We start from the raw sequence: 27,934 nt of genomic DNA on the forward strand, positions 1-27,934 counted from the left end.
TAGTCTTTCCACAGGAGTTGACTAGGACTTGAGGAATCAAGTTGATTAGTCCACTTGACTTTCCTTTATTTAGTAAGGGTTAACTAAGTGGGAGCAATAAACAATTCTCATCACACCTGATAAGGATAACTAGGATGGGATTTCCAGTTCTCATACCTTGCCAAGAGTTTTTCTAATTAATAATTTATTTTCTTCCAATTAATCATTCTTTCATTCAAGGTTTTTTATTTTAATTACATAAAATCTCTTGTTAATTTTCATTGCTTTAATTTATAATTATTTATTTGTCCATTGCCCAAACTCAACATTCCTCAGAAACTCATAACCAATAATAAATACACCTCCCTGCAATTCCTTGAGAAGACGACCCGAGGTTTAAATACTTCAGTTATAAATTTTATTGGGTTTTGTTACTTGTGACAACCAAACTTTTGTACAAAATGATTCTCTGTTGGTTTAGAAACTATACTTACAACGCGATTATATTTGTGAATTTCTTTACTGGCAAGAATCCGTTCGTCAGGGACCCCGTATCCGTCGGGGTTTGGGGTCTCCACGGATCTCCGCGGATTTTTACAAAAATAAAAAATTGAAAAAAAATTTCACTACCAAAACCAATTTAGTTAATTGAATAATAAGTAGATCTTTCTTATCTTATATGAGAAATTGCTTTGTTTCATCGATAATAACTTCAAATGAGCACAAACTTGAAATTGAAAGATTATGCACATCAAACAAAAACTTATGATAAAATTTGTTACATGAAAAACCAAACAACAAAATAACATATAGATTCAAATTAAATTAACTTACATCGAACAATAATCTAGCTAGTACCAGTATATATTATGTTTATATATATAAAAAACAATAACATAAAAAAGAATTCAGCAAAATAAAATTTGGTAATATAGAAGAATTAGATCGGAAGAAGCTGAACCCTAATAATGCCTTTTTTGGAGCAAAATCTTCAAAACCATAAGACATGTTCGATCATCATTGACGAACTGATTTCTGCTAGTAAAGAATTTCATAACAATAATCACGTTGTAAGTATAGTATCTAAACTAGCAAAGAATCCTTTCGTACAAAAGTTTGGTTGTCACAAGTAACAAAACCCAATAAAATTTATAACCGAAGTATTTAAACCTCGGGTCGTCTTCTCAAGGAATTGCAGGGAGATGTGATTTATTATTGATTATGGAATAAGGTGTGTTTTTGGGTTTTTGAAATAGAGAACAAGTAATTTAAATGGCAGGAAAAATAAATTAATAATTATAAAGACTTTTGGCAAGGTATGAGAACTGGAAATTCCATCCTAGTTATCCTTATCAGATGTCATGAGAATTGTTTAGTGCTCCCACTTTGTTAACCCTTACTAAATAAAAGAAAGTTAAGTGGACTAATTAACTTGATTCCTCAAGTCCTAGTCAATTCCTATGGAAAGACTAGCTTTAGAGGGATCCAAATCAATTAGCAGTTTCCAATTCTCAATCAACCGCTGAGTTTGACAACTCAAGTGTTACCAATTACTCAACCAAAGCCAAAAGGGGAAAATTTAAATTACTTATATCATAAATAGAAGGAACAATCTTAAATCTGAAATACCTCAAATTGCATTAAATAGGAAATAAAATTAAACATAGGAATCCATAAACCAAATTGGCAACATCAAGTAATCAACTAAAGTAATAGAATAAAAGTAGAAGAGAAAATAATTTAAAGGAACATTGAACCTGGATTGAAGAAATAACCATAAACTAAGAGAAATCCTAATTCTAAAACCTAAGAGAGAGGAGAGAACCTCTCTCTCTAAAACTACATCTAAAACCTAAAATTTGTGAATTATGAATGTTGTATCCATTCTCCCTTGATTCCCCCATTCTCTGGCTACTATTCTGTGTTTCTGGGCTTGGATTTGGGCCGAAAAAGGGTCCAGAAATCGCTGGAGACGACTTCTGCAATTTTCTGCACGTGGTGTCCGTCACACGTGCGCGTGGGTCACGCATGCGTGTCAATTGGAGATTTTCCTTGCCACGCATATGCATCAGTCACGCGTTCGCATCGTTTATGCTCTGCGCCTAGGCACGCGTCCGCGTCGTCCATGTGTGCGCGTCGCTGCCATTTTGCGCTAGGCACGCGTCTGCGTCGTCCATGCGTGCGCGTCGCTGTCATTTTCTTCAAAACTCCATTTTTGTGCGTTCTTTCCATTTTTGTGTGTTTCCTTTTTGTCCTCTAAGCCATTCCTGCCATATGAAGCCTGAAATTACTTAACACACAGATCAAGGCATCGAATGGTAATAAAGGATGATTTAAAATAAATATTTTTAAAGCATAGGAAACATGTTTTCACATATATCATAGAATAAGGAAGGAATTATAAAACCATGCAAATCTTATGAATAAGTAGGTGAAGAATTGATAAAAACACTTAATTGAGCACAAGATGAATCATAAAATAGGGGTTTATCAACCTCCCCACACTTAAACATTAGCATGTCCTCATGCTAAATCTAAGAGAAAAGAGTGAAGGTAGAATGGTGGAATCTTATGCAATGCAACCTATTCTAAATGCAAGCTACCTAAATGAATTATGCAATCTTAATTACTATCCACTTATATATATAAAGCTTACATGTGGTTAAATTGATTCATATTTTCAAGGAATCATATATGTACAACCAAGGCCAAACCATATTAAAACACATTCACAATTGAGTTGAGTTAAAAGATTTTACAAACTTGCAAGATAATTAATAATTAAACATGGATATATGGAATTGAGCTATTGAACCCTCACTGGATTTTACATTTCTGGACTTTACTATGAGTTTGGGTATTTTTCTGTGATTTCAGGTAATTTCTGGATGAAATTGAGGGACTTGAGCAAAAATCAGATTCAGAGGCTGAAGAAGGACTGCAGATGTTGTTGGATTCTGACCTCCCTGCACTCAAAGTGGATTTTCTGGAGCTACAAAAGTCCAAATGCCGCACTCTCAATTGCGTTGGAAAGTCGACATCTAGGGCTTTTCAGCAATATATAATAGTTCATACTTTTCCCGAGTTTAGATGATGCAAACTGGCGTTCAACGTTAGTTCTCTGCCCTATTCTGGAGTTAAACGCCAGAAATAGGTTGCAAATCAGAGTTAAACGCCAGAAACAAGTTGCAAAGTAGAGTTAAATGCCAGAAACACGTTACAACCTGGCGTTTAACTCCAAAAAGAGTCTCTACATATGAAAGCTCAATGCTCAGCCCAAGCACACACCAAGTGGGCCCCGGAAGTGGATTTCTGCATCATTTACTTATCTCTGTAAACCCTAGTAACTAGTTTAGTATAAATAGAACTTTTTACTATTGTATTTTAATCTTGGGATCTGTTGTTAATCTTTAGATCATTTTGTACACGTTTAGGGGCTGGCCATTCGGCCATGCCTGGACCTTGTTCTTATGTATTTTCAACGGTAGAGTTTCTACACACCATAGATTAAGGTGTGAAGCTCTGCTGTTCCTCATGAATTAATGCAAAGTACTATTGTTTTTCTATTCAACTCAAGCCTATTTCTTCTCTAAGATATTCATTCACACACAAGAACATGATGAATGTGATGATTATGTGACGCTCATCACCATTCTCACTTATGAACGCGTGCTTGACAAACACTTCCGTTCTACATGAAAGTAAGCTTGAATGCATATCTCCTAGCCTCCTGATCGTGAGATCAGAGTCTTCGTGGTATAGGCTAGAATTATTGGCCGTCATTCTTGAGATCTGAAAAGTTTAAACCTTGTCTGTGGTATTCTGAGTAGGATCTGGGAAGGGATGGCTGTGACGAGCTTCAAACTCGCGAGTGCTGGGCGTAGTGACAGACGCAAAAGGATTACTAAATCCTATTCCAGTATGATCGAGAACCGACAGATGATTAGCCGTGCGGTGACAGCGCATTTAGGACCATTTTCACTGAGAGGACGGGATGTAGCCATTGACAACGGTGATGCCCAACATACAGCTTGCCATGGAAAGGAGTAGGAAGGATTGGATGAAAGTAGTAGGAAACCAGAGATTCAGAAGGAACTAAGCATCTCCATACGCTTATCTGAAATTCTCACCAATGAATTACATACGTATCTCTATCTTTATTTTATGTTTTATTTATCTTTTAATTATTAAAACTCTATAACCATTTGAATCTGCCTGACTGAGATTTACAAGGTGACCATAGCTTGCTTCAAGCCGACAATCTCCGTGGGATCGACCCTTACTCACGTAAGGTTTATTACTTGGACGACCCAGTGCACTTGCTGGTTAGTTGTGCGAAGTTGTGACAAAGAACTAAGATTATGAACGTGTGTATTAAGTCTTTAACGCCGTTACCAAGGAATGAACGATCACGATTTTGTGCACCAAGTTTTTGGCGCCGTTGCCGGGGATTGTTCGTGTTTGGACAACTGACGGTTCATCTTGTTGCTCAGATTAGGTAATTTTATTTTAATTTTAAGTTTTTGTTTTAATTATTTCTATTTTCAAAAAAAATTTCCAAAAAAAATTATATAATAAAAAAATTTAAATTATTCTATGTTCTTCAGAATTTTTAAGAATGAATTCTAGAGTTTCATGATGATCTGTTGAAGTCTGGCTGACTGTAAAGCCATGTCTAAATTCTTTTGGACTGAGGCTTCCTCTTCACATGCTTGAACTATGTATGCTAAATCTTGGCTGGCCATTGGCCATGTCTAGTGTTTTGGACTGGAGCTTTCACTGAAAGCTTGGCTGGCTAGTAAGCCATGTCTAATTCCTGGACCGGAGTTTTAGACTAACATTGCATGATTTCTGGAATTCTTATTAAAAATTTTGAAATCCTTATTTTTCTTTTTCAAAATAATTTTCAAAAAATCCAAAAAAAAATTAAATTAATAAAATCATAAAAACCAAAAATATTTTGTGCTTCTTGTTTAAGTATAGTGTCAATTCTTAAGTTTGGTATTAATTGCATGCTTTTATAATTTTCTTTAATTTTCAAAAATTCATCATATGTTCTTCATGATCTTCAAGCTGTTCTTGATGATCTTCTTTGTTTGATCTTTGTATTTTCATATTTTGTGTCTTTTCTTGTTTTCCATATGCATTTTCAATTTGTTAGTGTCTCAACATTATAAATTTTTAAGTTTGGTGTCTTGCATGTTTTTCTTTTCTTAAAAATTTTCAAAAATAAGTTCTTGGTGTTCATCTTGACATTCAAAGTGTTCTTGCATGCATTGTGTGTTTTGATCCAAAATTTTTATACATTGAGTCTTTTTGATGTTTTTCTCTCTCATCATTAAAATTCAAAAATAAAAAAATATCTTTCCCTTTTTCTTCTCATAAAATTCGAATATTTGAGTTGACTTTTTAAAAAATTTTTAAAATTTAGTTGTTTCTTATGAGTCAAATCAAATTTTCAACTTAAAAATTCTATCTTTTTCAAATCCTTTTCAAAAATTAAATCTTTTTCAAATCTTTTTTCAAAATCTTTTTCAAAATCTTTACTAACAATTAATGTGATTGATTCAAAAATTTTAAGTTTGTTACTTACCTAGTAAGAAAGGTTCAATCTTTAAATTTTAAAATCATATCTTTTTGTTTCTTGTTAGTCAAGTAATCAACTTTAATTTTCAAAAATAAAATATTTTTAATTTCCTTTTTAAATCTTTTTCAAATTAAATTTCAATCATATCTTTTTCATTTTTAATCATATCTTTTTCAAAATCAATTTCAAAATCTTTTCTAACTTCTCACCCTTTTAAATTTGATTTTCAAATCTTTTTCAATTAACCACTTAACTTTTGTTTGATTTTAAAAGTTTTCTATTTCAATCATATCTTTTTCAAAACCACCTAACTAATTTTCTCTCTCTAATTTTCGAAAATTACTAACCCCTTTTTCAAAATTTGTTTTAATTAACTAATTGTTTTAATTTTTAATTTTAATTTTACTCCTTCTCTTAATTTTCGAATTTTAACTTTAATTTTAAATTAAAAACAAAAATATTTTTATTTTATTTTATTTAATTTTTGAATTCTTTCCTCTCTCATCTCCTTCTAATTATTTATTTATTTACTAACACTTCTCTTCTACTAAAAAATTCGAACCAACTCTTCTCCTCTATGTTCGAATTCTTATCTTTTCTTTCTTCCATCCTTCTCTTCTTATACTCATATAAGGAATCTCTATACTGTGACATCGATGATTCCATATTTTTTTTTCTGTTCTCTTCTTTTTCATATGAGCAGGAACAAGGATAAGAACATTCTGGTTGAAGCTGATCCTAAACCTGAAAGGACTCTGAAGAGGAAGCTAAGGGAAGCTAAAGCACAACTCTCTGGAGAAAATCTGACAGAAATTTTTGAAAAAGGAGACATGGCCGAAAATAATAATAATGGTGGATATGCAAGGAAGATGCTTGGTGACTTTACTGCACCAAATTCCAACTTCCATGGAAGAATCATCTCAATCCCTACCATTGGAGCAAACAATTTTGAGCTAAAGCCTCAATTAGTTTCTCTGATGCAACAGAATTGCAAGTTTCATGGACTTCTATCAAAAGATCCTTTTCAGTTCTTAATTGAATTCTTGCAAATCTGTGATACTGTTAAGACTAATGGGGTTGATCCCAAGGCCTACAGGCTTATGCTTTTACCATTTGCTGTAAGAGACAGAGCTAGAATATGGTTGGACTCTCAACCTAAAGATAGCCTGAACTCTTGGGATAAGCTGGTCACGGCTTTCTTAGCCAAGTTCTTTCCTCCTCAAAAGTTTAGCAAGCTTAGAGTGAATGTTCAAACCTTCAAACAGAAAGAAGGTGAATCCCTCTATGAAGCTTGGGAGAGATACAAGCAACTTACCAAAAAGTATCCTTCTGACATGCTTTCAGAATGGACCATCCTGGATATATTCTATGATGGTTTATCTGAATTATCTAAGATGTCATTGGACCATTCTGCAGGTGGATCCATTCACCTAAAGAAAACGCCTGCAGAAGCTCAGGAACTCATTGACATGGTTGCAAATAACCAGTTCATGTACACTTCTGAAAGGAATCCTATGAGTAATGGGACACCTCAGAGGAAGGGAGTTCTTGAAATTGATACTCTGAATGCCATATTGGCTCAGAACAAAATATTGACTCAGCAAGTCAATATGATTTCTCAGAGTCTAAATGGATTGCAAGCTACATCCAACAGTACTAAAGAGGCATCTTCTGAAGAAGAGGCTTATGATCCTGAGAACCTTGCAATAGCAGAGGTGAATTACACGGGAGAACCCTATGGAAACACCTATAATCCCTCATGGAGAAATCATCCAAATTTCTCATGGAAAGATCAACAAAAGCCTCAACAAGGCTTTAATAATGGTGGAAGAAATAGGTTTAGCAATAGCAGGCCTTTTCCATCATCCACTCAGCAACAGACAGAGAATTCTGAGCAGAATACATCTAGCTTAGCAAATATAGTCTCTGATCTATCTAAGGCCACTCTAAGTTTCATGAATGAAACAAGGTCCTCCATTAGAAATTTGGAGGCACAAGTGGGCCAGCTGAGTAAAAGAGTCACTGAAACTCCTCCTAGTACTCTCCCAAGAAATACAGAAGAGAATCCAAAAAGAGAGCGCAAGGCCATAACCTTACTTGGTGTGGCCGAACCCAGAGAGGAGGAGAAGGACGTGAATCCTAGTGAGGAAGACCGCCTGGGACGTTTACTGACCAATAAAGAGTTTCTCTTTGAGGAACCAAAGCAATCTGAGGCTCATCTAGAGACCATAGAGATTCCATTGAACCTCCTTTTACCATTCATGAGCTCTGATGATTATTCTTCCTCTGAAGAGGATGAAGACATCATTGAAGAGCAGGTTGCTAACTATCTAGGAGCCATCATGAAGTTGAATGCCAGTTTAGTTGGTAATGATACTTGGGAGGATGAACCCCCCTTGTTCACCAATGAACTAAGCGCATTGATAAGGCAGACATTGCCTCAGAAGAAACCAGATCCCGGTAAGTTCTTTATACCTTGTACCATAGGCACCATGACCTTTGAGAAGGCTCTGTATGACCTTGGGTCAGGGATAAACCTCATGCCACTCTCTGTAATAGAGAAACTAGGAATCTATGAGGTACAAGCTGCAAAAATCTCACTAGAGATGGCAGACAAATCAATGAAACAGGCTTATGGATTAGTAGAGGACTTGTTAGTAAAGGATGAAGGCCTTTACATCCCTACTAATTTCATAATCCTAGACACTAGGAAGGATGAGGATGAATCCACCATCCTTGGAAGACCCTTCCTAGCCACAGCAAAAGCTGTGATTGATGTGGACAGAGGAGAGTTAGTCCTTCAACTGAATAAGGACAACCTTGTGTTTGAAACTCAAGGATCTCCTTCTGTAACCATGGAGAGGAAGCATGAAAAGCTTCTCTCACTGCAGAGTCAACCAAAGCCTTCACAGTCAAACTCTAAGTTTGGTGTTGGGAGGCCACAACTAAACTCTAAGTTTGGTATTGAACCCCCACATTCAAACTCTAAGTTTGGTGTTGGGAGGTCCCAACAATGCTCTGAACATCTGTGAGGCTCTATGAGAGCTCACTGTCAAGCTATTGACTTTAAAGAAGCGCTTGTTGGGAGGCAACCAAATGTTATTTAATTATATCTATTTATTTTTCATTGCTATTCTATGTTTTCTTTAGGTTTATGATCAGGTGAAGTCACAAAAACTACTGAAAAATCAAAAACAGAATGAAAAACAACATTAAAAATAGCTCACCCTAGAGGAAGAGCTTACTGGCATTTAAACGCCAATAAGAAGCATCAAACTGGCGTTTAACGCCAGAAAGAAGCATCAAGCTGGCGTTAAACGCCAGAAACAAGCACCAGACTGGCGTTTAACGCCAGAACAGAGCATGAAATTGGCGTTAAACGCCAGAAACAAGCAGCAAGCTGGCGTTTAACGCCAGACATGCATTCTAAGGGCGTTTGCACGCCTAAATGGAGCAGGGATGTTAAGTCCTTGACCCCTCTGGATCTATGGACCCCACAGGATCCCCACCTACCCCACCTCTTCTTCTCTCCTCTTCACACCTTTTTATAACTCTTTTTCCCAAATACCCTTCACCAATCACCTCCATACTTCTTCCCCAAATACCCTTAACCACTCACATCCATCCACTCTTCCTCATAAACCCCACCTACCTCCAAAATTCAAATTCTTTTCCCTCCCAAACCCAACCCTAATGGCCGAAACCTACCCTTCCCCCCACCCCTATATAAACCCCTCAATACTACTCCATTTTCACACATTACAACCACCACTCCTCCCCCTTGGCCGAATACACCTTCTCCCTCCATCTCCTCCACTTTCTTCTTCTTCTACTACTTCTTTTCTTCTTTTGCTCGGGGACGAGCAAACCTTTTAAGTTTGGTGTGGTAAAAGCATTGCTTTTTGTTTTTCTATAACCATTAATGGCACCTAAGGCCAGAGAAACCTCAAGATAGAGGAAAGGGAAGGCAACTGCTTCTACCTCTGAGTCATGGAAGATGGAGAAATTCATCTCAAAGGTCCATCAAGACCACTTCTATGAAGTTGTGGCCAAGAAAAAGGTGATCCATGAGGTCCCTTTTAAGCTCAAAAAGAGAGAATATCCGGAGATCCGACAAGAGATTAGAAGAAGAGGATGGGAAGTTCTCTCTAATCCTATTCAACAAGTTGGGATCTTAATGGTTCAAGAGTTCTATACAAACGCATGGATCACTAGGAACCATGATCAAAGTATGAACCCGAATCCAAAGAATTGGCTTACCATGGTTCGGGAGAAATACTTAGATTTCAGTCCGAAAAATGTAAGGTTGGCGTTCAACTTGCCAATGATGCAAGCAAATGCACGCCCCTACGCTAGAAGGGTCAACTTTGATCAAATGTTGGACTAAGTGCTCATGAACATATGTGTGGAAGGAGCTCAATGGAAAGTTGACTCAAGAGGCAAGCCGGTTCAATTGAGAAGACTGGACCTTAAGCTTGTAGCTAGAGGATGGTTGGAGTTCATCCAACGCTCAATTATTCCTACTAGCAACCGGTCTGAAGTTACTATAGACCGGGCCATCATGATCCATAGTATCATGATTGGGGAGGAAGTGAAAGTTCATGAGATTATACCTCAAGAACTCTATAAGGTGGCTGACGAGTCCTCCACTTTGGCAAGGTTAGCCTTTCCTCACCTCATTTGCCACCTCTGCAATTCGGCTGGAATTGACATAGAGGGAGATATCCTCATTGATGAGGACAAGCCCATCACTAGAAAAGAATAGAGCAAACAAGAGATCATGGACCTCAACAAGAGCTTGAGGAAATTCCAGACCATGAAATCCTTGAGATGCCTCAAGGGATGCACTTTCCTCCATAGAACTATTGGGAGCAAATCAACACATCCCTAGGAGAATTAAGTTTCAACATGGGACAACTAAGGATGGAACACCAAGATCACTCCATCATTCTCCATGAGATTAGAGAAGATCAAAGAACTATGAGGGAGGAGCAACAAAGATAAGGAAGAGACATAGAGGAGCTCAAGAGCACTATTGGTTCTTCAAGAAGAGGAAGACGCCACCCTCACTAAGGTGGACCCGTTCCTTAATCTCCTTGTTCTTATTTTCCTGTTTTTCGATTTTTGAGCCTTATTTTTTATTTATGTTTGTGTCTTTACTATATGATCATTAGTATTTAAGTGTCTATGTCTTAAAGCTATGAATGTCCTATAAATCCATCATCTTTCTTAAATGAAAAATGCTTTAATTTCAAAAGAACAAGAAGTACATGAATTTCGAATTCATCCTTGAAATGAGTTTAATTATTTTGATGTGTGACAATACTTTTTATTTTCTGAATGAATGCTTGAACAGTGCATATGTCTTTTGATATTGTTGTTTATGAATGTTAAATATGGTGGCTCTTGAAAGAATGATGAAAAGGAGAAATGTTATTGATAATCTGAAAAATCATTAAATTGATTCTTGAAACAAGAAAAAGTAGTGAATACAAAAGCTTGCGAAAAAAAAGAAAAGAAAAATGGCGAAAAAAGAAAAAAAAAGAAAAAGGAAAAGAAAAAGCAAGCAGAAAAAGCCAAAAGCTCTTTAAACCAAAAGGCAAGAGCAAAAAGCCAATAGCCCTTAAAACCAAAAGGCAAGGGTAAAAAGGATCCAAGGCTTTGAGCATCAGTGGATAGGAGGGCCTAAAGGAATAAAAACCTGGCCTAAGCGGCTAAACCAAGCTGTCCCTAACCATGTGCTTGTGGCGTGAAGGTGTCAAGTGAAAACTTGAGACTGAGCAGTTAAAGTCGAGGTCCAAAAGCAAAAACAGAGTGTGCTTAAGAACCCTGGACACCTCTAATTGGGGACTCTAGCAAAGCTGAGTCACAATCCGAAAAGGTTCACCCAGTTATGTGTCTGTGGCATTTATGTATCCGGTGGTAATACTGGAAAATAAAGTGCTTAGGGCCACGACCAAGACTCATAAAGTAGCTGTGTTCAAGAATCAACATACTGAACTAGGAGAATCAATAACACTATCTGAATTCTGAGTTCCTATAGATGCCAATCATTCTGAACTTCAAAGGATAAAGTGAGATGCCAAAACAGTTCTCTGCCCTATTCTGGAGTTAAACGCCAGAAACAAGTTGCAAAGTAGAGTTAAACGCCAAAAATATGTTACAACCTGGCGTTTAACTCCAAAAAGAGTCTCTATACATGAAAGCTCAATGCTCAGCCCAAGCACACACCAAGTGGTCCCCGGAAGTGGATTTCTGCATCATTTACTTATCTCTGTAAACCCTAGTAACTAGTTTAGTATAAATAGAACTTTTACTATTGTATTTTAATCTGGGGATCTGTTGTTAATCTTTAGATCATTTTGTACACGTTTAGGGGGCTGGCCATTCGGCCATGCCTGGACCTTGTTCTTATGTATTTTTAACGGTAGAGTTTCTACACACCATAGATTAAGGTGTGGAGCTCTGTTGTTCCTCATGAGTTAATGCAAAGTACTATTGTTTTTCTATTCAACTCAAGCCTATTTCTTCTCTAAGATATTCATTCGCACACAAGAACATGATGAATGTGATGATTATGTGACGCTCATCACCATTCTCACTTATGAACGCGTGCCTGACAAACACTTCCGTTCTACATGAAAGCAAGCTTGAATGCATATCTCTGAGCCTTCTGATCATGAGATCAGAGTCCTCGTGGTATAGACTAGAATTTTTGGCGGCCATTCTTGAGATCCGGAAAGTCTAAACCTTGTCTGTGGTATTCCGAGTAGGATCTGGGAAGGGATGGCTGTGACGAGCTTCAAACTCGCGAGTGCTGGGCGTAGTGACAGACACAAAAGGATTACTGAATCCTATTCCAGTATGATCGAGAACCGACAGATGATTAGCCGTGCGGTGACAGTGCATTTTGAACCATTTTCACTGAGAGGACGGGATGTAGCCATTGACAACGGTGATGCCCAACATACAGCTTGCCATGGAAAGGAGTAGGAAGGATTGGATGAAAGCAGTAGGAAAGCAGAGATTCAGAAGGAACTAAGCATCTCCATACGCTTATCTGAAATTCTCACCAATGAATTACATAAGTATTTCTATCTTTATTTTACTTTTTATTTATCTTTTAATTATTAAAACTCTATAACCATTTGAATTTTCCTGATTGAGATTTACAAGGTGACCATAGCTTGCTTCAAGGCGACAATCTCCATGGGATCGACCCTTACTCACGTAAGGTTTATTACTTGGACGACCCAATGTAGTTGCTGGTTAGTTGTGCGAAGTTGTGACAAAGAACTAAGATTATGAACGTGCGTATTAAGTCTTTCACGTCATTACCAAGGAATGAACGATCATGATTTCGTGCACCAAGTCTGAAAGTAGTTCACCAAAAATAAAGTTCGCCGGAGATGGCGACCTCCCCACACTTAAATAATAGCATCGTCCTCGATGCTCAATCAAGCTGGGTGTGAAGAAGTGGCATCTCCGGAAGGATGTGCTACTGGTGTCTCTGTGGGCTCTAGGAGTGATAGTGCTTGCGGCTCTGCCTGTATCGGTGCCTGTGAGTCTGATGGCTGTGTCTGTGGAGGCTCCTCATGCTGGGGCTCTGCTTGCTGGGATCCTACCTGCTCAGCCTCGGCTCGTGCCTGCTCCTTCTGGTCATCCGCCTCCTCCTCAGATGGCTCTGTTGGTGTGTCAGGCTCGGAGGAAATGTCATGGTGGCCGAATCGGATCATCAACTTTAAATGCTCATAGCGCTGCTTGCTGCGATGCTCAGTCCTCTCATATCGCCGCTGGTTGTGGCGCTCCATCTGGTCGAGTCGCTCGAAGAGGCAGTGCACTAAGTGGTAAACAGGCTCGGAAGCAGGGGAGGGTGCTGTGGTGGTGGCTGGTGCAGCAGATGCTGAAGGAGCAGCAGAAGATGTGGCAGCATCAGCGGAGGTAGTAAGAAAGGAAGGTCTGTAGCCCAAAGCCTGGAACTTCCTGCTGTGTGGGATAATCTTCTTGCAGTCGGCGGCGGTTGGCTTCTCATCTGGAAGCTCCCAGGGCACCTCAGCTCGGCGGCCCAGCTGAGTGATCAAATATGGGAAAGGCAGAGTGCCTCTGACATGGACCCTGGCCATGTAGTACCGGATAAAGCGGGAAAGATATAGGTCCTTGCCCTCCATCACACACCAGATAAGAGTGATCATGGCGGCTGGCACCTCAATCTCATGAGATACCAAAAGCCGAGCCTCATCATTCAAATAGATAATCTTTATTCCCTTTAGGGCTACTATTGACTTGCCCATGACCCATGGGACAGTAGGATCAAGAGTTATAGTCTGCTTTACTGCGTCCCAATCAAACCTGATAAATCTCATATCCTCCTCAGCCTTTTGGTAACCATATGGTTCATCGGATTTAGGTAGGAGCTGGAGGATATCTTCAATTGCTTCCTCAGTAACCAGAATCTGCTTCCCTCTGAGCTGTACCGCATCCAGGGTCATTTTGAAGTAGTTGCAGTAAAATTCTCTGACCCAAGATGCATTGACCGCAGTCAAGTTCCTTTTCAGGAAGAACCATCCTCTCTGTTTTATCTGTTCTGAAGTGTATTGTTGTAGTTCTTCTGGAAATTTGAGGGTCTTTTCCAGGTATAGATTCCTTGAAGTTTCAAAAATCGGATACTTCAGCTCACAGTATTGATGCACGGAAACTTGTCTCTCAACAATTTTCCCTTGGCAAGTATACCGAATTGTCGTCAAGTAAAAACTCACAATAGAGTGAGGTCGAATCCCACAGGGATTGATTGGTCAAGCAACTTTAATTGGAGGAATGTTCTAGTTGAGCTAAGCAGAATTTGATTGGAGAATTGCAAAAATTTAAATGGCGGAAAGTAAATGGCAAGAAATGTAATTACTGGAAATAAAGTATTGAATGTAAATGACGGAAAGTGAATTGCAGAATCTTAAATGGGGAATGAGGAAGATGAACATAAAAGTAAATGGCAGAAAGTAAAGAGAATGGGTAAGATCAGAAATGGGGAGTTCATCGGGCTCAGGAGATGTTGTATTCTCCGGATCAAGTTCATTTTCATCTCTTCCTCAATCAATGCATTCATTGATCTCCTTGGCAATCTTAAGTGATTGAATTCCAATTCCTTGGTAATTCAATCTCTCAAATCTTGATCAATAGCCAATTCCTTGGTCTAATTGCTCATGAGAAGAGATGAAGTATGGTCACTGATTATACCACATGTATTCCCAAATCAAAATGTTGGTAGGATTATATGTCACTATATCCATCCAAACCCCAATTTGGTCCAACATGAGAAAGCATTTCTAGCATGATCTCTTCATTCCTCTTCCAAGGTTCCGAAGAGATCCAAGTATGAATAGCTTCTTTTCCAAGACAACTACCCAATTGGATGAAAATTGAAAGCTTTCTAGTAAAATCAAGAGAAAAGAAAGAAGAAGAATAATGAAAACTATTATTGATCCATCAAATTACAACAGAGCTCCCTAACCCAATGAAAGGGGTTTAGTTGTTCATAGCTCTGGGAATGGAAAACAAAGATGGAAAATACATTCTCAAAGTAAAACTAAAAGTGCAGAAAAAGTAAAATTATACAGAGAGTAGTTCTCCCAGTGCCAAAAGCTCTCTTTTCTAGTTCAAAACTACTCCTATATATACTACTTTTCTGATCTTCTAGTTGGCTCTTCAAGTGTTTGGATATGGGCCTTTGGATCTTGAGTTGAAGCAGTTTGGAATCTTCAATGGGCTCAGCTTTACTTACAGAAAAAGTGTGAAGTAGGCATGGACTTTAGCTAGGACGTTAGTTGTGTTAACGTTAAGTGAAAATGGGTTCGAGAACGTTAGTGACAATCACCTTTTTCACTAACGTTCCTAGCCCAAGATGGTTCACGTTAACTTCAACGTTAGTGGCACTAACGTGACCACTAACGTTGCCTCTTGGTCCATCGCAAGCGTTATTGGCGTTCACCTTTTCCAATAACGTTGCTCTTAGCCCCCCTTTTCTCACGTTAGAGTCCACGTTAGTATAACTAACGTTGCTCTTAACGTGGGCATGCCTTAGCCTCGAGAGCGTTAGTGACACTTACCTTTGTCACTAACGCTCCAAACGCCCCTTCTCACGTTAGTGCCTCACATTAATTGTCTTAACGTGGTGGTGATTGCCATCTCCAACGTTAGTGACAAAGGTGAGTGTCACTAACGTTGGCTCATCATGCTTGGCTCCACGTTACTCTTCACGTTAGTGGTCTTAACGTGACCACTAACGTGGGCAATGTTGGCTTAGTCCAATGTTAGTGACAAAGGTGAGTGTCACTAACGTTGGCATTGTTTTCCCCTTCCACGTTAGAGTTCACGTTAACTGGGTTAACGTGACTCTTAACGTGGTCAATTGCCAATTTGGAGCGTTAGTGGTATTCACTTTTACCACTAACGCTGGAGCTCCCTTTCTCTCCACGTTAACTACCATGTTAATGTAGTTAACGTGGCAATTAATGTGGGCCATGATGGTTTCGAAGGCGTTATTGGCAATCACTTTTCTCATTAACGTTGCAAGTTTATTCCCATTCCACGTTAGTGGTCACGTTAATTAGATTAACGTGGCTGCTAATGTGGCTCTTCCTTGCTTCCTTTGTTCTGAAATCAAGCAAATAAAGTGCATCAAAGCTCTAATCCAAGTTATGAGACATGCATTATCCAATTTGTCATTCAATTCATGCATAATTCTCATAAAATCACATGAAATTCAAAATATTTGCTTGAATCAAGATGTAAGTGATTATCTACCCAAAACTTGCTTATTAACTAAGAAAATGCATGAAACTATCCTAAAACAGTAAAGAAAAGGTCAGTGAAACTGGCCAAAATGCCCTGGCATCAAGTATCTATTTGCAAACTTGACTGGGTCTGTGGCGGGCAGTAACTTATCAACTTTTTCCTGCGGAGTAAAATTTTTCTCCCGCCAGGAATCATCATGGAGGATATCCAAAATAGTGGTAGAGGATTCTCCTCTTTTTCTCTTGCCTGTGCCTGTTTTGGCTTTTCCTTTGCCTTTGGGGTCTGACATCCTGAAAAGTAGAGATTCCAGGATACAATTTATTAAACTAAAGCAGAAAAATAGGTAAGCAAATAGTATTTGAGCAATATAAGCATAGATGGGCAAAAGAGGAATAAAAGAGCAATATAAGCATGAAGTGAGTTAAATATATGTAAGATTTTGGATTGTATTCAAGTTAAAAGTCAGAGAATAAAAATCACAATCCAAAATCTATGATATGCAAAATTCTTGTTAATTAGGAGAAACAATAATCATGCCTTGAAATGGTTTGAAAGTAGTTAGTTGAAAACTTAAAACAGAAGTTAGAAAGTTACTGCAGTTAAGAGTTAAAAAGTGAAGTTAAAGTAAGTGGCATGGTGTTGTGGTTCTTAATTAACAAAATTTGCATAAACTTGACATTCAAGTAGACATTGTAGATTATTGATGATAAATCATAAAAAAACTTGCAAAATGAAATTGAAATCATCAATAATGCAATTTAATTAATAAGGGAATTAGAAAGAATAAGAAAGCTAGCCCATTCATTCATGAATTGGTTTGGTTAAAACCAATTAGTGCAAAACTTGAAATTGCCAAAACCAATTCATGAATAGGAGTTGAGTGAAACAATTTGCAAAAAAAATCAGGCAGCATTCTGGCTATAAATTGGACGTTCACGGATAATAAACAGCAGCAGAAACAGTTCATATGATAATAAAGTGGTGCAGAAAAGAGTAACAAATAGTAATTCACATGAATTCAGAATAAACAAACTCAATCTGCAGTAAGAAATGCAATTCAGATAGAATAGTGTAACAACATCATTAAATAGTAAAGAATAGCATATGAACAGCATCATCAGCATAGCAGATTCAAAATTGCAAAACAGATAAAACAAGCAGCAAGAACGGCGCAATTATCAGACCTAAATCCACTAATCACATCTTAGCTACCTAACCACCTAAAATCCACTATGATCATGCATTTCTAACTATCCTAATTGGAACAGAATTTGAAAAATAAGTAACTAACTAACTAACTGGGAAAGGAATCGGTGTGCGGCAGAACCTGGTGGGCGCAGTAATAATATGAACGCAGAGAAAGGGTGGTGGTTCGGGTGGTGCTGGGAGTCCTATGGTGGTGGTAGGGCGGCATGGCGGTGCAGGGGGGCAGCACGGCAGTTGTTCGGGAGGGGGCAGTGGGGTTGGTTTGGCGCGGTGAAGGTGATGACAAGTCATCCTAGCCTATTTTAGCTAGTCTTTTTCTTTTGTTTTCATTAGAATTATGCACTTTCTTGACCTACAAGCAAGCTAATTGAGTAGATTTTCATGTTTCCCTTGATTGAACCAACCGTATATGAATTCATGCCATTTCATGAGGTTTTATGCTATATTTGTTGCATATTATGAAAGATTGAATATCTCATGATTTTGAGCATAGCTTTGATGAGTTTGGTTGATTAATGATAGGTGAAGAAGGCTTGGAGAAAGGTTGAAGCAAGAAGGAATGGCTAGGAGTGAAGAGAGGACAATGGAATAAGTGAAATTGAACTAGGAAGCAAGAAGCTGGACCTAAAGTTAGCATCAAACTTTTGCACAAACTTTTGGTTGAAAAGTTAGCCCCAACGTTAGCCCCCTAACTTGGAGGCTAACGTTGGAACTTGAAAACTCTCCCCTGGGCTTCAAAAGTTTGCGCCAACGTTAGCCCCCTAACTTGGAGGCTAACGTTGGCACATGGATTTCTCCCCTGGGCACCAAAAGTTTGCGCCAACGTTAGCCCCCTAACTTTGAGGCTAACGTTGGCACATGAATTCCTCCCTGGCCATCCAACGTTTGCGCCAACGTTAGTCCCCTAACTTGGAGGCTAACTTTGGCACATGAATATTCAAGGAAGAGGAGCAAAAGTTAGCCCCAACGTTAGCCCCCTAACTTGGAGGCTAACGTTGGAACTTGAGAATTTCTCCCCTGGGCACCAACGTTTGCGCCAACGTTAGCCCCCTAACTTGGAGGCTAACGTTGGCACATGAATTACAATGGGGAAGGAGCCAACGTTTGCGCCAACGTTAGCCCCCTAACTTGGAGGCTAACGTTGGCGCCACTAGCACACAAGGCATTGCCAACGTTAGGGTCAAAGTTAGACCCCTAACGCTGGCACCAACGTCCATACCAGAAAAATGTGCTAACTGATATGAAAAGTTGGAGCCAAAGTTAGACCCCTAACTTTGGCTCAAACTTTTGGTCCAACTTTTGCTAACTTCAAAACCGGTTCAATTGGTTCACTTCGGTTCTTCTCCAAACTTCAAGAGCAATCAACCAAGGCCTCTTTCAACCCAATTCCACCAAGAGCAAAGGCCCAACTCAAGGCTTGAAGATCATTTGAAGAAAGTGTATAAATAGGATAGAATTCAAGTTCTTCGGGGAGCTTTCCTTTTGGAATTTTCATAATAGTTTTCGGAGAGCTTTTGTTATTGAGTGAACTTTAATTTCTTTATTTCCATTGCTTTCAATTTCATTTTACACTTGTCTTGGATCTTGGATTGGAGAATTGAAGAAATTCTGTTTCAATCTCAATCTTGGATCTCTGTTTCTTTACTGTTAATTGAATTTAATTTTCTGTCAATTGCTCCTCATCTCTTTTCTTTGCAATTTACATTCTCCTTGCAAATTGTTCTTGTTGGATCTAGGAAGGCATTGAGATCTAGACTTGGTTTTCTAGTCTCTGGGACCTGAGATCTGAATTTCCCATTTCACTTCTCTGTTTACTGCCTTCTACGTTCATTTACTTTTCTGCTTCATATCCGGTTCAATCCTAATTCCCTTTCCCTCTTCTGTTTGATGCAATTTAATTTTTCCTTGTTTAATTTCTGCAAATCCACATCCCAATCCCCTTTACATTTCAAGCAATTTACATCTCTTGCACTCTAAGCTTCTGCCATTTAATTTCTTGTCCCTTAAGATTCAACAATTTAATTTCCTGCACTCTTTACTTTCATGCAATTTACATTCTGCAAATCACAAATCACCCAACCAACACTCGATTCGCTTGACTAAATCAACCACTAAACTAAAATTGCTCAATCCTTCAATCCTTGTGGGATCGACCTCACTCCCGTGAGTTTTTATTACTTGATGCGACCCGGTACACTTGCCGGTTAGATTTGTGTGTTTTGGGAGAGATTTATTTTTCCTCCAAAATACTCATCAAGTTTTTGGCGCGTTGCCGGAGATTGATTAGATTGACAATGATTAAGTGAGGTGGTGATCTAGATCAAGCACTTTTTCTTTATTTTTCTCTAATTTTGACTAACCCACTAACTGTTTGAATTTTTGCTTAAGCTAACTGGAACTTCATTCTAGCAATAGACTGAAGTGCCACTGATTCTGTGCATTTCTCATGTTCTGCTTGTATGTCAGGTACAAGAAGAACCATACCCCATTTTCATGAACAAGACGAAAGAACTCTCAGGAGGTTAAGAAGAGCTGAAAGAGGGAAAAACATTGTTGGAGAAGAGGAATCAGACGAAGATTTCCAAGAGATGGAGGAACATTTAACCAATCCACCAGGTGGAGAAGACAACAACAATGGCAACCCACCCCAGAGGAGAGTTTTGGCTTCCTACACCTTTGCAAATCCTAGACATTGTGGGAGCAGCATCTTGGCTCCAAATGTCAATGCTAACAATTTTGAACTCAAGCCACAACTCATCACTTTGGTTCAGAACAATTGCTCTTTTGGTGGAGGACCACTTGAGGACCCACATCAACATTTATCCACTTTCTTGAGGATATGCAACACTGTCAAAACTAATGGAGTGCCCCCTGACAGTTACAAACTGATGCTATTCCCATTTTCTCTCAGGGACAAGGCCACTCAATGGTTGGAATCGTTTCCAAGGGACAGCATTAACAACTGGGATGATTTAGTAACTAAGTTCCTTGCAAAATTTTATCCACCTCAGAGGATTATAAGGTTAAAGGCTGAGGTACAAACATTTACACAAATGGAGGCCGAACCCATCTATGAGGCATGGGAGAGGTACAAGGCTTTGATCAGGAAATGTCCCCCTGCTATGTTTAATGAGTGGGAGAAGCTTCAAAACTTCTATGAAGGCTTAACACTGAAATCTCAGGAAGCTTTGGATCATTCAGCTGGAGGTTCCTTGCAACTCATGAAAACTGCAGAAGAGGCTCAAGAACTCATTGATATGGTGTCCAACAACCAATATTTCTTTGCTCATCAAAGAGGCCGCCAACCATCACAAAGGAGAGGAGTAATGGAGCTAGAAGGAGTGGATTCAATCCTAGCTCAAAACAAGATGATGCAGCAGCAAATTCAGCAACAATTTGAGCAAATGGCCAAGAGAATTGATAGTCTCCAAGTTGCAGCAGTCAACACTAGCCAATCATCAACCACATGGGGACAGAGTGAAGAAATTCAAGAAGAACAACAACAAGAGCAAGTACAGTATATGCACAACCAAGGACCAAATGAAGTGTATGGTGATACATACAATCCATCCTGGAAGAACCACCCAAACCTCAGATAGGGAGATAACCATGCCCAAAACCAACAACCATGGCAGAGGAACTCAAACCAACACAACCCAAGAAGCAACCAAAACCACAACCAGCAGCAGACTAACCAAAACCCCTACAGAAAACCTCAAAACAACTACCCCAACCTCAACCAATACCAACCTAATAACCAACCCACCAACCAAAATACCTACCATCCACCACCCACATCTCATAACCCACCTCAAGTATCACCTGAAGCCCAAAGAATCACTCACTTGGAGGCCATGATAGACAAAATGCTGAAACACCAAGAAATGGTAGCCAAGAATCAGGAAGCCTCCCTGAAGAGCCTAGAGAGACAGATGGGGCAACTCTCCAAGCAAGTATCTATTGAGAGACCCTCAAACTCACTACCCAGTGACACAATTCCAAATCCCAAGGAAGAATGCAAGGCAATACAATTAAGGAGTGGAAGAGCATTGATAAGCAACAATGACACTACAAGGAAGCAAGCAGAGAACACCAAAGAACCAATGGAGGATGAGAATCAAACAAAGGTAGATGAGGCTAAAGAGCAAGTTGTGATGCCAAACAAAGACACTGAGAAACTCAAAGAGAAGGACAACCAGCCACATAGCTCAAAGGAAGTAGCTCAGGGGCAGCAGCAAATAGGAAAGAGCATCACACCTCCACTGCCATATCCCCAGAGGTTCAACAAAGAGGTTAAAGACCAGCATTTTCACAAATTCCTTGAGCTCTTTAAGAAGCTAGAAATTAATATCCCCTTTGCTGAAGCACTTGAGCAAATGCCTCTATACTCCAAGTTTCTGAAGGATCTCATCAACAAGAAAAGAAGTTGGGATGAGAAAGAAACCATAATGATTACTGAGGAATGCAGGGCCTTGATTCAAAAGGGGCTTCCCCCCAAGCTTGAGGACCCAGGGAGCTTCTTGTTGCCTTGCACCATTGGGGAATTAACCATCACTAAAGCAATGTGCGATCTCGGAGCAAGTATTAACTTAATACCATCCTCCTTGGTGAAAAAGCTGAATATAGAGGAGGTCAAACCAGCACAAATGTCTTTGGAGCTGGTAGACAAGTCAATGGTATACCCCAGGGGTGTAATTGAAAATCTTTTGGTCAAGGTGGACAGTTTTATTTACCCTGCTGATTTTGTGGTTCTAGAATCAAACGATGATGATAGTGACTCTGTTATACTGGGAAGGCCATTCTTGGCCACTGCTAGAGCTATCATAGACGTAGAGGAAGGGGAATTAACTCTAAGGATGCATGACCAGAGTGTTACTCTGAAGGTTTTACCAGAGGCATAATTTAGCAGGGAGAAGAAAGACTATAAAAAAAATGACCAAGAAAGTCACAGCAACATCCCAATGCTGAGGATTGTGCAGACTGATGAAAAAGCCCAAGAGGGTATTAGAGTAGTAGCCACTGAAAAGAGAGGCCACCAAGGAAAGCCTATGGCCAGAAAAGAAAGATCAACAAAAGGAAAGATGAAACGCAGAAACAAAGCAAAAAGGGGCTGGAAGAATAGAAAGATTCCAACAGAGGGGCTTTCCAAAGGTGACAAAGTGCAACTGATATATCAACAACTGGGGGCAAATCAACAAACCGAGGATTACTACACTGTCAGCAACATACTATCATTAGAGCATGCTGAAATAGAACACCAGAAAACAAAGAAGAGGATCACGGTCAGAGGAGACAAATTGAGGCCCTACAAGCACCAACCACCATAAAAGAAAGCCTCAATGTCAAGCTAGTGACAATAAAAGAGCGCTCCATGGGAGGCAACCCATGCTTTAAGATTCATGTCATTTTAAATTCAATAAGTTATGATCATTTGAGCATGAATTCGTTTCTCTTTTCATGAACATGTCCATTGACTGCATACACTGTTATGAAACATATACTAAGTTTAGTGTGCCTCCAAGCACACTAAACCAATGTTACAAAGAATTTCGTTTCACATGCTTAAAATATTTTGATAGAGCATATGCCCGAACACTAAGTTTGGTGTACACATAGCTTCATGAAAATTTGGAACTCATGCATCAATAATCATACATTTGTTATTTTCCAAAACCTTATAAATAGAAAAAATTCTTATTCAATGATGAAGGCATTAATTGTGATATACCTTTTGACAAGAAACAAGTTTGGTGTTCATCAAACCTTGATGCACCGATTCAAGGATACAATTAATCCTTCATGAAAAAAAAAAAAAAAAGAGACAAAGAAAGTGTAATGGAAACAATTCTTATGAACATGTAACATTTGAACCTCACTAGTTGGAGGAAGAGACTCATTTCTTTATACATTACCAAACATTAAGTTTGGTGTCCTCCAAAGAGAGTGTCACGGTTCAAATGAGACAAGAATTAATGGTTCACAAAGTTTTAATAAAAAGTACACCCTTGCTACGGTTGGATAAGACTAATGTATGTTGTCTTGTTGTGGTGACTAGGAGGTCAAAGAATCTTCAAAGAAAAAGACAAGACAAAGGAAAGCATAGCATAAGGACAAAATCCCATCACATGCTTCAAGAAAGAAATCTGCCACTCCTTGAGAATGATCACGGCAAAGGCAAGGGAAGGAGCAAATTTTGTCTTCATTCATCCATACATGCACACCCTTGATCCCCATAGTGTCTAATTGCATCCTAGCCCTTCATTGCTCATTTAAAAGCATACCACCTTCAAGCCATGCACATGACCGAATCACTCCTCAATATAACAAGCTTTGTGCAACCTTTCTCCTACTTTAAACTCCAACCACTTAAACTTCTCTTCATAATTTCTTGTCATAGCAAGTCCGGTCCTAACTTCTTTCTCCTCCAAACATACATCAAAATCTCCAACATTCTTCACATCCCCTCTCAACCAACCAAGTGATCATGGCATCCTCCTCAAGAACCAAACGACGAAAAGGAAAAGATCCAATAGTGGAGGAAGAAACACATGAATATGACCAACGGAGGTTCAAGTCTTGGTTTCATCAAATGCAAATTCAATGGATGAACGAGAAAAGAATCTATCCTGAAATTCCATTCATGTTGCTGGATGATGGATGTCAAGAAATGAAGAACAAAATCCGGAAGAGGAGATGGGAGGAACTTACATCACCAGCCACCCGAATTAATACCAATATCATAAGAGAGTTCTATGCAAATGTCCCAAGGCTTGACATGCGTCATCCCCCAACGTACAAGAGTTATGTGCAGGGGGTGGAAGTAGACTTTAGCCCGGACGCAATCAAGAAAGTCTTGAAACTAAAGTCAGTCCGCTTTGATGAACCGGGATACCAACAAAGATTGACTGAAGATCAAGATTATGAGGAGATTGCGAGAGACATTTGTTTTGAGAACTCAGAATGGGAAGGAGATAACAAAAACAGATACAAGTTCCTGAAGAGATGTAACCTCACTCCGGAAGCAAAAGGATGGTATGAGTTGATGAAAAGATCAATTCTGGGCACTGTGAACACCTCAGAAGTTAACAGAGAGAGAGCCGTGATGCTGCATTGTATCATGGTGGGTGGAGAGATAAGAGTTCATGATATCCTTGCAAGAGACATTCAAAAGTTAGCTGAAAAGAATTCGGCCGGATCTTGGTTGTACTATCCAAGTACCATTTGGAGGTTGTGTGCAAAGGCTAAAGTTCCATTGGAAGAGGAGAATCCAATGTGGTTAAGCCAAGGCATGGCCATAACCATTGAACGAATGATGATGCCCCTTGAAGCCCATCAAGGCCGAAGACCACATGGAGGAAGGGAAAGAGAAGAACCAATGGAAGAAGATGAGCCACAAATAGAAGAAGAGCCACAAGAGGAGGAGGAACATCCACACTTTTTCCCACATGGTAATATGGATATGACTCAAATGCAAGAAGCAATAGGAAGATTGTCTCAACAGTACACGAGAATCCAAGAAAGGCAAGAGGAATACCATTCTCTGTACATGAAGAACCAACAAGCACAAGAAGAAAGAGAGCTAAGAATAATGAGCAAACAAAGTGAATTCGAGTCAAGATTCCTTGTGATGCAAGAAGAACATGCCTTTCAATCTCATGAATCTTTTGGGAAGTTGGAACAAATGCAAGCTGAAAGTTTGAAGGCTTTCAAGGAGTTCACAACACTCCAAGATGCAAGGTATGAAGTGCAAGCCGATTACAATGTCAATAGCCAAATCAAACTAAACTATATTGGAGAACATTTGCACAACATGGATCCGGCGTTCCCAACTTTTGATGAATTCTTCAAAATGAGAAGTGAGGTAGAAGTGAGCAGGGCTATGAGACTTGAAGATAGAGTGGAGGAGGCTATGAATAAGGCTGGCTTTTGGCAAGATCAACAGCCACCAAACAAGGATGGTGGGAACACTAGCAGCCAAGTGTATGAAAGGAGAAAGAAAAGGCATGACAAATGAAAGGTGGACTTGCTCCTTGTTCAAAGAAAAAAAAAGCATGCATTCTATCTGTTCTAAGTTGTCTTTGCATTTCTAAGTAGTCCTTTTTAATTAAAAGTCTTTGCATTATGTTTGTTTCTTTCAAAATAAGTAGGCTAGTTTGTGTGTTTGCTTGTGTGTTCATTTTCACTTGACAAGAAGCATGTGTTGTCCCCTGCATCTTTAAATTCAATAAAAGAACAGTTTGAATGTGAAGTAAAATGGTTTCTGTTAGATAGAAGTGGAATAAAAGTAAGTGGTGGTATGTGTGTGATTGTATAATAGCTCACTTTTAGTGGATAAAGAGCTAGGATATCTCCTTCTAAGTAAAGAGTGGCCTACTGTCTATGAATCTCAATTGAATTAAATTCCTTGGTTAGAAAGAAAAACAAAAAGAAGAAAAAAAAAAAAGATAGCCAAAAAGTGGCAGAACAAAAGAAAAACAAAAAGAAACAAAGCTGGACACCAATAGCTTGAACTTTGAAATATATGCCTGTGATGTCTTTGTACTAGGATCTGCTTGGATTAGTAAGCTCTTAGGAGTGCCTCAACACGGTGACTTGGGTTAACTAATCCGGGATCATCAACTGAAAGTCCACTATCAAGAGCAACCTAACTACAAGGCATTTAGTAACCCAAAGAGGTGCTGGGCATCAATGTTTTAAGAAGGAATGTGAGCCAAGTGTCTATGGTGAATAATGTGTCAAGTATAAAGAAAAGAAAATGAACTTGCTACACATGACACTCAAATAAAGCTTATGAACAAAGTAATAGCCAAGGATAAAGGAATAATGAGAGGTCATAGCAGTATGTCACTTGAAGCTTGAAGGAGACTTTCTAGGCCTAGGAGTCAATAAGAAGTGAGTATTGGCATATCCACACAAAACCCCATGAACTATCAATAATACTCTGCTAGCATGAACATCATCTTCTATTTCATTCTTTCTTCTCAATAAATCTTTTCTTGCTTGGGGACAAGCAAGCTTTAAGTTTGGTGTTGTGATGACAAGTCATCCTAGCCTATTTTAGCTAGTCTTTTTCTTTTGTTTTCATTAGAATTATGCACTTTCTTGAGCTACAAGCAAGCTAATTGAGTAGATTTTCATGTTTCCCTTGATTGAACCAACCATATATGAATTCATGCCATTTCATGAGGTTTTATGCTATATTTGTTGCATATTATGAAAGATTGAATATCTCATGATTTTGAGCATAGCTTTGATGAGTTTGGTTGATTAATGATAGGTGAAGAAGGCTTGGAGAAAGGTTGAAGCAAGAAGGAATGGCTAGGAGTGAAGAGAGGACAATGGAATAAGTGAAATTGAACCAGGAAGCAAGAAGCTGGACCTAGAGTTAGCATCAAACTTTTGCACAAACTTTTGGTTGAAAAGTTAGCCCCAACGTTAGCCCCCTAACTTGGAGGCTAACGTTGGAACTTGAAAACTCTCCCCTGAGCTTCAAAAGTTTGCGCCAACGTTAGCCCCCTAACTTGGAGGCTAACGTTGGCACATGGATTTCTCCCCTGGGCACCAAAAGTTTGCGCCAACGTTAGCCCCCTAACTTTGAGGCTAACGTTGGCACATGAATTCCTCCCTGGCCATCCAACGTTTGCGCCAACGTTAGCCCCCTAACTTGGAGGCTAACGTTGGCACATGAATATTCAAGGAAGAGGAGCAAAAGTTAGCCCCAACGTTAGCCCCCTAACTTGGAGGCTAACGTTGGAACTTGAGAATTTCTCCCCTGGGCACCAACGTTTGCGCCAATGTTAGCCCCCTAACTTGGAGGCTAACGTTGGCACATGAATTACAATGGGGAAGGAGCCAACGTTTGCGCCAACGTTAGCCCCCTAACTTGGAGGCTAACGTTGGCGCCACTAGCACACAAGGCATTGCCAACGTTAGGGTCAAAGTTAGACCCCTAACGTTGGCACCAACGTCCATACCAGAAAAATGTGCTAACTGATATGAAAAGTTGGAGCCAAAGTTAGACCCCTAACTTTGGCTCAAACTTTTGGTCCAACTTTTGCTAACTTCAAAACCGGTTCAATTGGTTCACTTCGGTTCTTCTCCAAACTTCAAGAGCAATCAACCAAGGCCTCTTTCAACCCAATTCCACCAAGAGCAAAGGCCCAACTCAAGGCTTGAAGATCATTTGAAGAAAGTGTATAAATAGGATAGAATTCAAGTTCTTCGGGGAGCTTTCCTTTTGGAATTTTCATAATAGTTTTCGGAGAGCTTTTGTTATTGAGTGAACTTTAATTTCTTTATTTCCATTGCTTTCAATTTCATTTTACACTTGTCTTGGATCTTGGATTGGAGAATTGAAGAAATTCTGTTTCAATC

General features: G+C 39.1%; 1 non-coding gene across 1 annotated transcript; it reads right to left on the bottom strand.

Moving 5' to 3' along the window:
- Positions 1-6,798: 6,798 nt before the first annotated feature.
- Positions 6,799-6,906, bottom strand: LOC148572080 (small nucleolar RNA R71). Its single transcript, XR_015908402.1, has one exon. It is a non-coding gene; the product is annotated as a small nucleolar RNA R71 (small nucleolar RNA).
- Between the last annotated feature and the right edge of the window lie 21,028 nt (positions 6,907-27,934).

The sequence above is a fragment of the Arachis ipaensis genome, chromosome B3 (genome assembly GCF_059453495.1).
Source record: "Arachis ipaensis isolate K30076 ecotype BB chromosome B3, ASM5945349v1, whole genome shotgun sequence".
Classification (NCBI taxonomy): domain Eukaryota; kingdom Viridiplantae; phylum Streptophyta; class Magnoliopsida; order Fabales; family Fabaceae; genus Arachis; species Arachis ipaensis.